This window comes from Myotis davidii, unplaced genomic scaffold (assembly GCF_000327345.1).
Source record: "Myotis davidii unplaced genomic scaffold, ASM32734v1 scaffold18, whole genome shotgun sequence".
Classification (NCBI taxonomy): Eukaryota; Metazoa; Chordata; class Mammalia; order Chiroptera; family Vespertilionidae; genus Myotis; species Myotis davidii.
Genome location: NW_006292696.1, coordinates 716,682 through 727,455, shown reverse-complemented (window position 1 = coordinate 727,455; position 10,774 = coordinate 716,682).

Genomic DNA, 10,774 nt, shown 5'->3' with positions numbered 1-10,774 from the left:
TGATCATTTATTTGAGAAATCTGGCCAGGAAAGGAAGGAGGAAAATTCTTAGAGGTGGCGGGGGTATGTGTGTGTGTGGGATTGATTTTTTTGTGTAGTTGCAAGTTTTTTTTTTAAAGGGTAAGAAGGGTATGAGAAGCTGATGGTATCCAAAAACAAGATTGTTTTTCCAAACCAAAGATCAGAATGGAATAATGATATGCTTTTGGCAGAGAGTGGGGAGGGAAGAACTTATTTGGCAGGGTGCTCACCCACGTGAGAAGGGGGGCTTGAAACTGATATTTGAGGGAGAGGCAGAAAAACAAAACAACCCTGACTAAAATGGAGAAGCCAAACACTAGGAAGAATGACTGGGACAAGGAAATGGAAGTGGTGCCCAGTGACCAGCAGAAGCCTCTACAGGGAAGAGAGTGAGCTTAAATACCATATGACCACATACATCCATTGCACAGTATGGCTAAAATCCAAGTAATTATATTTGATAAATATAACATCTATCATTTATTGAGTATTTCACAAGTGCTAGCTTTTCCCATGACACTCCAAGTGCAATGGAACTGGAGTTCATAGAAATTAAGTAATTTACCCAATTCATACAAGATCACACGGTCAAAAGTTGCAGTCACACTCAAACCCCAGTTTGTCCATTCTCTGACCCACTCAGTTCTGAGTTGCCAGGCTGTTAAAGGTGACCTCACAGATGTTTGGATGGAAAAGATGAGTATGGATGAGTATGCCTTTCAGAAGGACAGTAACTGATAGAAGTGGTGGAGAGAATGAACTCGGATGACAGGGAAGAGGTATGGGAATTCATAGCCATGGGGACAGGCTCATCATAGAGTAGCTACAGTCTAGTAGTTGGTCAATGGAAGCTATGGATAGGGAAGGTGTGGCTTTCCTAATCACCTCAAAGCTGATCCAACAGAGGGCAAGACACAGAATGGGTTCTTCTATCATCTCTTGAACAATAACAGTTTCACTTAACGAAAAGCAGAGCTTCAAATTATTTCTTGAATTGCTCAGTAGATAACATGATTTCCAAAAGAATATAGAATGCGCAAAAAACCTCCCATCTTGGGTTGAATTTGATTAATTGAAATATAACTAGGTGTGAAATGAAAAGGAAAAGAATATTGGGAAAATTAATGACTTCATATGAGCCAGGCAGATCAGAAATAACCTTGGACAGTAAGAAGGAAAATCCGAGAAAATTTAGACCAAAGAACTTAAAGAGAAGATGGCTTGAGAAGACTGGAAAGTTCACAAAAGCAAAATTGTGAAGACACAACCACAGTCAGTAGGCATGAATGTGTAGAATAAATAAGAGAAAATGGACACTGAGAAATGTCAGTTGGATAGTGGTCCAGTTATTGAACTCAGATTTCCAAGAGACAAGCACCCAGGGGCTCCAGGATACAGAGAAGATCTTGACATGGACCCTGTCTCTGAGTTGTACAAAAGCTGACCAAAGTAGGAACTCAGAAAGTGTCATCAGAGTTAGATCAGTGTATGGAGGATCCAAGTAAAGCAATTTTATTATGTTAAATCTGATTTTAAAAGATTGTAATTATCATAATAGCCAGCATTTATTGAGTGGGTCCCATGTTCTAGGCATTGTTTGAAGTATTTCCCATGCACTTAATATCTACAACAACCCCAAGATATAGGTATTATCAGTATTCATATTTTATTCTCATATAAGGATAAGTGAATTACTTGTCCCGTAGAAGGTGGTGTATTAGTCTATAGCAGGGGTGGGGACTGTCTAGCCTACGGACCCCTAAGGCCCAAGAAATCATTTGGTCTGGCCCTGCCAACGCATTAGAGTTGAGTTAATTAAATGTTTGATCAAATATAGCAGGCAGAATTTTAAGTTGATAATTTTGTATGGCCCTCGAATGATGCTATAAATATCCAAATGGCACTTGGCAGAAAAAAGGTTCCCCACCCCTGGTGTGTGCAGAGAAGAGGCCATGTGAGGACACAGTGAGAAGGCAGATTGTCTGCAAGCTCAGAATAAAGGTCTCACCAGAAATCAACCCTGGTAGTATCCTGATCTTGGACTTCTAGCTTCCTGAACTGTGAGAAAATACTTTTTTGCTGTCTAAGCCAGCCAGCCTGTGGCATTTTGTTATGGCAACCCTAGCTGTCCAATACACCTGCCAAGCCTGCTTTCCTATGACGTGGGGAATAGTGATTAGTGCCTGATCATAGCCCCTGTCCCCCCACTTGTTCCAAGAGTAGCCATGTAAAAAGCTGAGCATGGTGCCTGGTGCATGGTAAGAGCTTGATGATCTCAGTTGATATTGTTATTAATGTGGTTTCCTCCATAATATCCTGGCCATGACAGTCCGCCTCCCCACATGGTAGGTGTGGGGTTGAAACTAGACCAGCACTTCTGAAACCTTTATTGACAATGGAAGAGTATGCACACACCCTCTTCGGGACAGAGGCACAAGGAATGTCTGCTGGAATGATTTTTCAAGTCTCATGTTTTATCTTAAAAGCACATACAGATTTTGCATTCTAATTAATACTTGGTCATGTTTTGCTGATAAAGTGCAATAATTTATCATGGTAGACAATTACAAGCAAGGATCTAGACCCGGGGTGGGCAAACTTTTTGACTCGAGGGCCACAATGGGTTCTTAAACTGGACCGGAGGGCCGGAACAAAAGCATGGATGGAGTGTTTGTGTGAACTAATATAAATTCAAAGTAAACATCATTACATAAAAGGGTACGGTCTTTTTTTTCAATAGTTTTATTCATTTCAAACGGACCGGATCCGGCCCGCGGGCCGTAGTTTGCCCACGGCTGATCTAGACAGATAACTGGGCCTGTGTGCCCCATCTACTTTGCTGGCATTTTGAGAAAGCCTTTACAAGTCACAAAGAACTGTTCTGATGTGAGGACTTAGTAACATTCTCTTTTTTTAAAAAAAATCAGCATTACGGTTAACCTGAGGTGCACTGTAAAAAGTATGTTTCATATAATTAACTGACCCACTGTTAGTGAGCTCCTGCTGTGTGCCAGGCATTGTGTCAGCAGAGTGTCATCCACTTCTAGCCTTCCAGAAGCTCACAGTGGGGCAGGGCAGGTAGATGCTAACAGGTCATTGGATAACTTAGTTATGGCCCACTGTGATGAGAACGGGGAAGGAGAAGGAACATGGCCTTGGAAAGCCTGCAGTGGGGGAGAGGGTCAGAGCCCTGGAACATTCTGAGTCCTAACAGATTCCCGGGAAGTCCAGCTTCCTGGGGAGAGTGCTCCGGAGGCAGCCTTCTGAAGTGAAGCGAGGCTTATTAAGTACTTACACTTGATCTCAGCCCAAAGGCCGAGAAGCGATTGTTTATTAAGCATTAAAAGTAAGTGAATTATTGTCACCCTTGGGGTGTCTGAGGAAGACATAGTCTGCTTTCCATAATTCTGGATTTTTGTACCGGGGCCTGACAGGGTGGAATTTGACCATTTGGGGGGGTAACTGGGTGAGGGAGCGGTGCTCTGCTTTAGATGTGGGAGGTGGGAGGTGGGGACAGAGGAACGAGGGACATCACAGATGTGTCTTTTCTCTTTCTCGTTTTCTTCCCCGGCAAGTGTGGATACTCTTTGCAGACCTGGCTGGTGAGAACTGCTTTATAAATCTTGAACTGGGAGCCAGGGGTCCTCTGCAGCCCTCTGAACTCTGGCTTTATCTGCGAGTGCAGGGGAGGCTGCCCTGACGCTTGCTCATCATGCACAGGTCCCGGCCCCCAGTGCCCTCCTAATTGCTTCCACACTCCTGGTGGCTCCTTCCCCCCTGGTGGCCTCAGCATGGCGCACAGGCAGACGGAGGAAGTGTGTGAGATGACTGGAGGGAGGGGGAAGAATTTTCCATTTCATCACAATAATATCAAGAATAATAATGCCCCTCACTCACCAGTTCATCAAGTGTATTCACACCGGTGGTCTCTTTGGATCCCAGAGGTGAGGGTTTAGGACCTTGGTGCCCCAGCCTTGGACACAGTCCCCATGTCCAGGCAGGCCCCCTCTTTACAGCCGCATGCTCTTCGAGATGTCTAGGTCTTTTCTTAAGCACAGCCCCCTCCTCTCTTTTCTCAAGTCCGGTCTAATTTCTGCGAGCCCCCACCACTTCTGTGAAAATTCTATCAAATACACTCATCCCCCGAGAGTTCAAGCAGGAAGGGGTCTGGGAGACTACGGCACTAGCCCAGAGAGCAGAAGGGACCCGGCTAAGGCCACACAGCGTGTCAGGAACAGAGCCAGGGCTCAGCCACCCCAGCGCCTGCCCTCTCTCCTCCCAGTGCCCTGGGCAGCTGCGGGCTCCCGTCTCCCCGGGCCGACCCCCAGGCGCACAGTGGGGTCTTCGCATGTGGGGTGTTTCTGGACTGTAACCTGCCAACCTTAGTGTACCCTTCGGAGGGAAAAAGCCTGCCGGACTCGGGGATCTTGGGGGGATTCTTTTATGAAGTTAAGACTGAGTGTATGAAACGCTGGTTTTACACACAGGAGACCCCTCAGCTCCAGGACCGACAGAGGCTGGGCTGCCTGGGGCAGCAGGAGGCACCTGCACACGCAGCACCGGGCCTTCCACTCTCCGCCCCGCCGCCCTGCCTTTGGTTGATGGACTGCACAGGTGAAGTCAGAGCAGGCGGTATCCTTTTGAGAGGTGTAGGAAAGTACTCTATTCAGCCTACTTGGTGGGAAGGCCAAATTGAATTTGTAAAATTCCTGCATTACAAAGACTGGGCCGCCGGCGGTGTCCCCTGTCCCCTGTCCCGCACACGCCCGTGCCACGCCCTCCCTTCCGCACGCCCCTCCCGCTCGGCCGCAGGACTCATTTTCCGGTTGCCGCGCTTTCTTCCGCGCCGCTGTCCTGGACCAAGGTGGTGCTTGTTCTCCGTTAGTGATGGGGGGCTCCCTATGGCACCTCCCACCCAGGCCATCCTCAGATTGCCGAGGCGTTAGCATTCCTCCCCCCGCCCCCTCCATGGAATCAAAACCTCTCTCTCTGCAGCTGCCACCCAGTTCCTGGCTTTGGGGTTATCATCTTCAGTGGACAAGTCTTTCCTGAGCAACTACTAGTGCCAGACAGTGGAGCAGGTGCTATGCCAGTGTCAATAAGGGTGAGAAAGAAGAGTGAAGTAATAATAATAAAAAACAATACCTTGTGCAAAGGCAGAGAGACGAGGAAGGGCCTGAGAAAGAGCATCCTGCCCTTTCCTGGACGGGATTTTTTTCTTCATTGCTTTTATGGGTAGGTTGAAATGAATGTTGGCTTTGTAAAATTGCCTGGGCAGTTTGTTTAGCGAGCACTTGGAGGAAATGTGGTGCAGTGAAAAACAACAACGGAATTCAAGTCTGAAACGTGTGTGAGGTCTTACTCTGCTACTTTTTAAATGTGTAATATTCAGCTTTTGAGGCTTGCTCGCTCGTCTGTGCTGCGGGAAACCTCATACTGGCCTCACAAGACTGTTCGTAGGGCAAATGAAATGATGATACAAACCCACTTTCTAAACCATAAATAGCTATAAAAATGTGAACATTATTAGTTTCCAACTTCCTCTTTGTTCCTGCCCACTTTTCCAATTTGAAAAGGTCAGTTTAAATTCTAAAGCAGACAACCAACAATTTACAAGTGGATGAAGTTCCAAAAGTTCCCTGCTTGAACTCTGAAACACTTGGAATTAAGGTTATAAATTGTAGTTAAGTTCCAAGGCTAGCCTGTTAATACTTTAAAAACATAATATTTATTTCACTTGAAATAATTTTATAATAGAGACCATAACTATTGCAAAAACAGATGGAGGCTTGGGTAGATTAATTCTCAGAAACTTTCAGGGACTTTGGAGGTTTATCAGAGAATTGGAAAGAAAAGTCAGAGGGCTAAGAAGGATTTATATGTATCTGTAGAAGAATCTATATGATGGATTAACTGAACTCTGGTCTGGAAAAGATGTAAAAAACGAGAGAACATGGTCTGTGCACAGTTCTAAGGTTTAAAAAGAAGGTGTAGTCTGGTTTAGATAATTACCCATAATGTCCACTTGGTGGCACTGTTGACTAAATTGACTACAGCTTGGTTGTGGTCGGGGGGAAAATGGAATGAGATGGGTGAGGAGGCTGCTTGTGGGTTTTGGCAAGGAATAATTATATATATATATATATATTTTTTTCTGTACTTTTCCTTTAATGAAGTTTATAGTGACCCTAAAAGCTATACCCACTTTCGTCAGTTCACTTAAGAATGTTTATTGCACTCTGCGTAAGTTTCTATTGGGAGAACTAACACTAAGTAGGAATAATCTCTTCAAGTAATCTACAATCTAGGAAATAAATATGTACAAAATAATTTAATTACAAATTATTAGGTGAAAATCACCTGAGTAGCATAGAGTGCTTTTTAAAAATGACGTTTTTATAATTGATTTTCAGAGTGAGGAAGGGAGAGGGAGATAGAAACATCAATGATGAGAATCTTTGATTGGCTGTCTCCTGCACACCCCACACTGGGGACCAAGTCCACCACCAGGGCATGTGCCTTGACGTGGAATTGAACTGTGACCTCCTGGTTCATGGGTCGATGCTTAACCACTGAGCCACACAGGCTGGGCAGAGATAAAGTGTTTTTTAGTTAATCAAAACAAAGCAAGAATTTCTTACTGATCACGGTGACAGCACTGGAAGACAGACATTTGAGTGAGTCTGCATTGAGGAGATAACATTACAAAGCAGAGAAAACATAAGAGCAAAGACTCAGAGATAGAAGACTGCAGGATATATCTGCAAAACCATTTGGTTTGGCTGGACTGTGGGGTATCGGGTGGGAAGCACTGGGGAGAGTGGAGAGGGGGGCCGTGGGTGCCTGGTTTTCTCCTCCCCTTCACGTTTCCCTATTAAGAGTACAATTACCTGGAAAGGATTTTTAGGATCTGCCTCACGCCTTCCCTTTTGTTCTTGCCCAGTATCAAGTCTTCCAGGTTCGCCCGGTGCTGTCTAAAGAATTCTGGGCGAAGAGCTTCAGCTCTGTAGAAAACGATATTAAATTCGGTCCCGGAAACAATACCAGGAAGAAAGCTTTCAACTCCCTCATGCTGCCAGTCTTGTGAAAACAAATGATACTCTCCAGCCTCATTCTTAGCTTATCAGGTGGAACTGGGAAGCCATGGGAAAGGAATATTTGGAAGCTAAAGGTTCTTTGTCCCAGTGAGAGAAACATACTGTAGCCTTCTAACTTGTCACCTTGTCCCCAGGTCTGCTTCCACGCTGGCCACCAGAGTGACCATTCCATGATCCCAGTTAGATTCCCCCTAAAATATGCGATGGCTCCCTCTTGCCCTCAGTGTAGAGTCCACATTCCTTATTAGGCATTTAGGGTGCCTTCTTCACTGAGCCCCAGCCTCAGAGTAGACAAACATTGATCTCAGGAGACCTTGGAAGACCACAGGTTGGGGGTTCAAATCTGGATTCCTGAGCTGACTCTGTCGCTGTGTGAGTCTCAGTGCTTCCATTGGGTCATCAGTGTAGAATTTCCTACTTACTTCTCCCCTTGCCTCTCCCTGGCCCTCACATTGCAAGCACTGCAGGGGTGGGTGCTGTGTCTTACTGCTCGATCCTTAGCATAGTAAGGCACTTAGGAAGTGGTAATATCTTGTGGAGTAAGTCAGTGTGTAAATGCTCAAGTATTCAGGAGGCGTCTGTGAATTCATGTGTCATGGGGCGGGGGGGCGGTGATGTCATTTACCCTCTGGGATTGTGTGTTTGCTTATTTATTTGCAGAGGGAAATGACATTGCATTGAGGTGTTCTGGGAGCAATGCCTCTGTGCTTTCCTCCCTCAGGGCGTGCTGCTGTAGACATGCAGCCCAGCCCAAGGGGCTTCTCCTCGCCTCAGGGGCCCTCTCCCAAGCTCCTTTGTGCAGGGCAGGCCCTAGAACCCCTTACTCGAATGTCTGCTCACTGCTGGTGATTGGATGAAAACCTCTCTTGTTCCCCTCAGCACAATGTTGCCATTATAGCCCCTCTCCAGGAAAATGACACATGCCTGCTGGTCCACTCTGGGCCCCGGAAAGCAGATAGAGATCTGAGTGGCAGCTGCTGGGAGAAAGAGAGTTTCACGTACGGATGGGAACTCCTTCTTTTGTCAGACCTTCAGCTTCTGTTCCAGGGCAGGGGCTCCTACCTGCACCCGGGCTTCAGGGCTTCGTCTCGGTCGTCAGCAGGGGCTCGTGCACTGGTTGTATCTGGAGGAAAAGGAACTTTTGTTTTCATGTCCAAATGCTGCACAAAGCCTGCCCCCTCCTTTTGGGTCCTTCCTCCAGAAAGGAGCACCCTTGGCTCCATCAGTGAGTCTCACAGACTGAAGCACCTACAGGACCAGGTGGGGGAGGTGTGTGCTGGCCAGTGGGGCAGTGGCAAAGCAGGGCACTCTTGTTTCAGCAAAAGGCAGTAGCCAGCAACCTGGGCCAGTGTGGCCAGTGGGAACATGGGCCTGAAGTGGCCAGATGTTCAGACTTGTCAGGAGAATCCATAAATCCAGATTTTAGTGTAAAATCTCTCTTGATGTAAAAATGTTGGTAACTAATACCAATTGATTTGAGACATTGCAAAAGCCAGTTAAAATAGCCTGTGGCTTAATCTGGCCTACAGCCCCCCCCATATGGAACTCTGAGGAAAATTGTGGACCCAGGAAGACTTCTGGGGAGTCTGTCCAGCTGGGTGCCTCCACCCTGAGGGACGAGATGATGCCCAACAATACAACACAAACTGGCTCTCCCCTGAAAGGCTGGGCTGCATGCCCATCTTCACCTCTAGGCATCGGCTGACGCCAGGCTGCAGGTCCAAAGTGAATTTCTTAAACCTGAAACTAGAAAAACTTTCAAGCCAAGAGGAGCCTGAGAGATTAGCCAGTCTGGAGCCTTCCTCTGTCAGATGAGGAAATTGAGGCAAGAGAGGAAGAAGTCTTGCCTGAGATCACATGAGATCTTAGGGGCAGAACCAGGGGTGGTACCCAGGGCTCCAGATTCCATGACACCAGAACTACACTCTTCCTGCCCCCCACAGTGTCACTCTCTTCAGTTTGTGGGACACAAAGAGCTTGACTTTGCAACGAGGTAGATCTGAGTTTGATACCCAGTTAAGAGCATGATCTTCAACCTCTCTGAACCCCAGATGCCTCAGCTAAAAATTGGTTCTAATGACACCTCCCTCACAGGGTGGTTATGAGGCTTAAATTCGACCATCTATGTATGTATATACCAGCTGTACCCGTTAATAATGCAGATTTTTTTGTATTAAAATAGATTTTATTGTATTGAGCAGTTTTAGGTTTACTAAAAAAATTAAAAATAAATTGCTAGCCCTAGCTGGTTTAGCTCAGTGGATGGAGCATCAGCCCGGGGACTGAAGGATCCCGGGTTCGATTCCTGCCAAGGGCACATGCCCAGGTTGTGGGCTCAATCCCCAGTAGCGGGTGTGCAGGAGGCAGACAATCAATGATTCTCTCTCATCATTGATATGTCTATCTCTCTCTCTCCCTCTCTCTTCCTCTCTGAAATCAAGTAGATTTTGTAATCAAAGAAAACACGATAATTTCAAGAGAAACATCAAAAGTGCTTTATTCAAAGTAATGTCCATTGCTAGCTACGCATTTCCCCATCTTTCAGGTAATTTGTGGATACCGTCCCAATAGAACTTTTCTTGTTTTGAGGCAAACCATTCAGAGACCCAATTTTCCATTTCGTATGTTTTGAAGTGCTGCTCAGAAAGTGCGTGTGCCATCGATCGGAACAAGTGGTAATCTGAAGAAGTTAGGTCTGGCGAATACAGTGGGTGGGATAATACTTCCCAGACAAGATCTTTTAACGTGTCTTTAGCTGGTTTTGAAGTGTGTGATGGTGCGTCATCATGAAGCAAAATTACTTTGCCGTGTCTTCTGGCCCATTCTGGTCGTTTGACGATCAAAGCGTGATTCAAATTGACTTGGACATTCTTTGTCTTTCACATAGAAATTATCACTCTTAAAGCGTTTAAACCAGTATTCACAAGTATCTTGAGATGGAGCTTGTTCACCATAAGCTTCCCGAAGTATACGATAACTTTCAGCAGCACTTTTCTTCAATATAAAGTAATGAATTAAAACTTCCCACAAATGCTCTTTTCTTTGGGCACGAAATTCGACATTTTTAAACGTAAAAATATCTATGATGTGAACACCTTCAGAAAATTTGACATATGAAGTTTTGAAGCTTGTTGTTAGTACAACAAAATAGCATACATATCAAATCGCATATATATCAACATATGTGTAACTCCACCTAGTGAAAAAATCCGCATTATTAACCGGTACGCCTAGTAAAGTGCTTGGTGCCTCGCCTGGCACAGAGGAAGCACTCTCCAAATCCCTCTGTTTAGGGAGGAGTTGTGCAGTGGCCACGTGCATGGGCTTTGGGGTGAGACATCCCTGAGTTCAAGTTCAGGCTGTGCCACCTACAGCTCTGAAACTCAAAGGCTCAATTTCCTCATCTGTAAAATGAGGATAAAAGTGGTGCCCGGAGGATTAAATGAGACATCGTAAGCACTTAGTGCAGGGCCTGGCCCACCGGCGGAAGTGTGAGTTATTACTGTCATCAAGGTGGGTTTCCTCTGACGATGCTTCTGGAAATAGTAAGGGCGACTGAAGTCCCCGCCACACACCCAGGCTGCCCCCTGCAGGGTACTTTTTGTAAATCACACCATTAGGTTCTGCCAGGTTCCCCGTTCTCTGCAGGAACACCT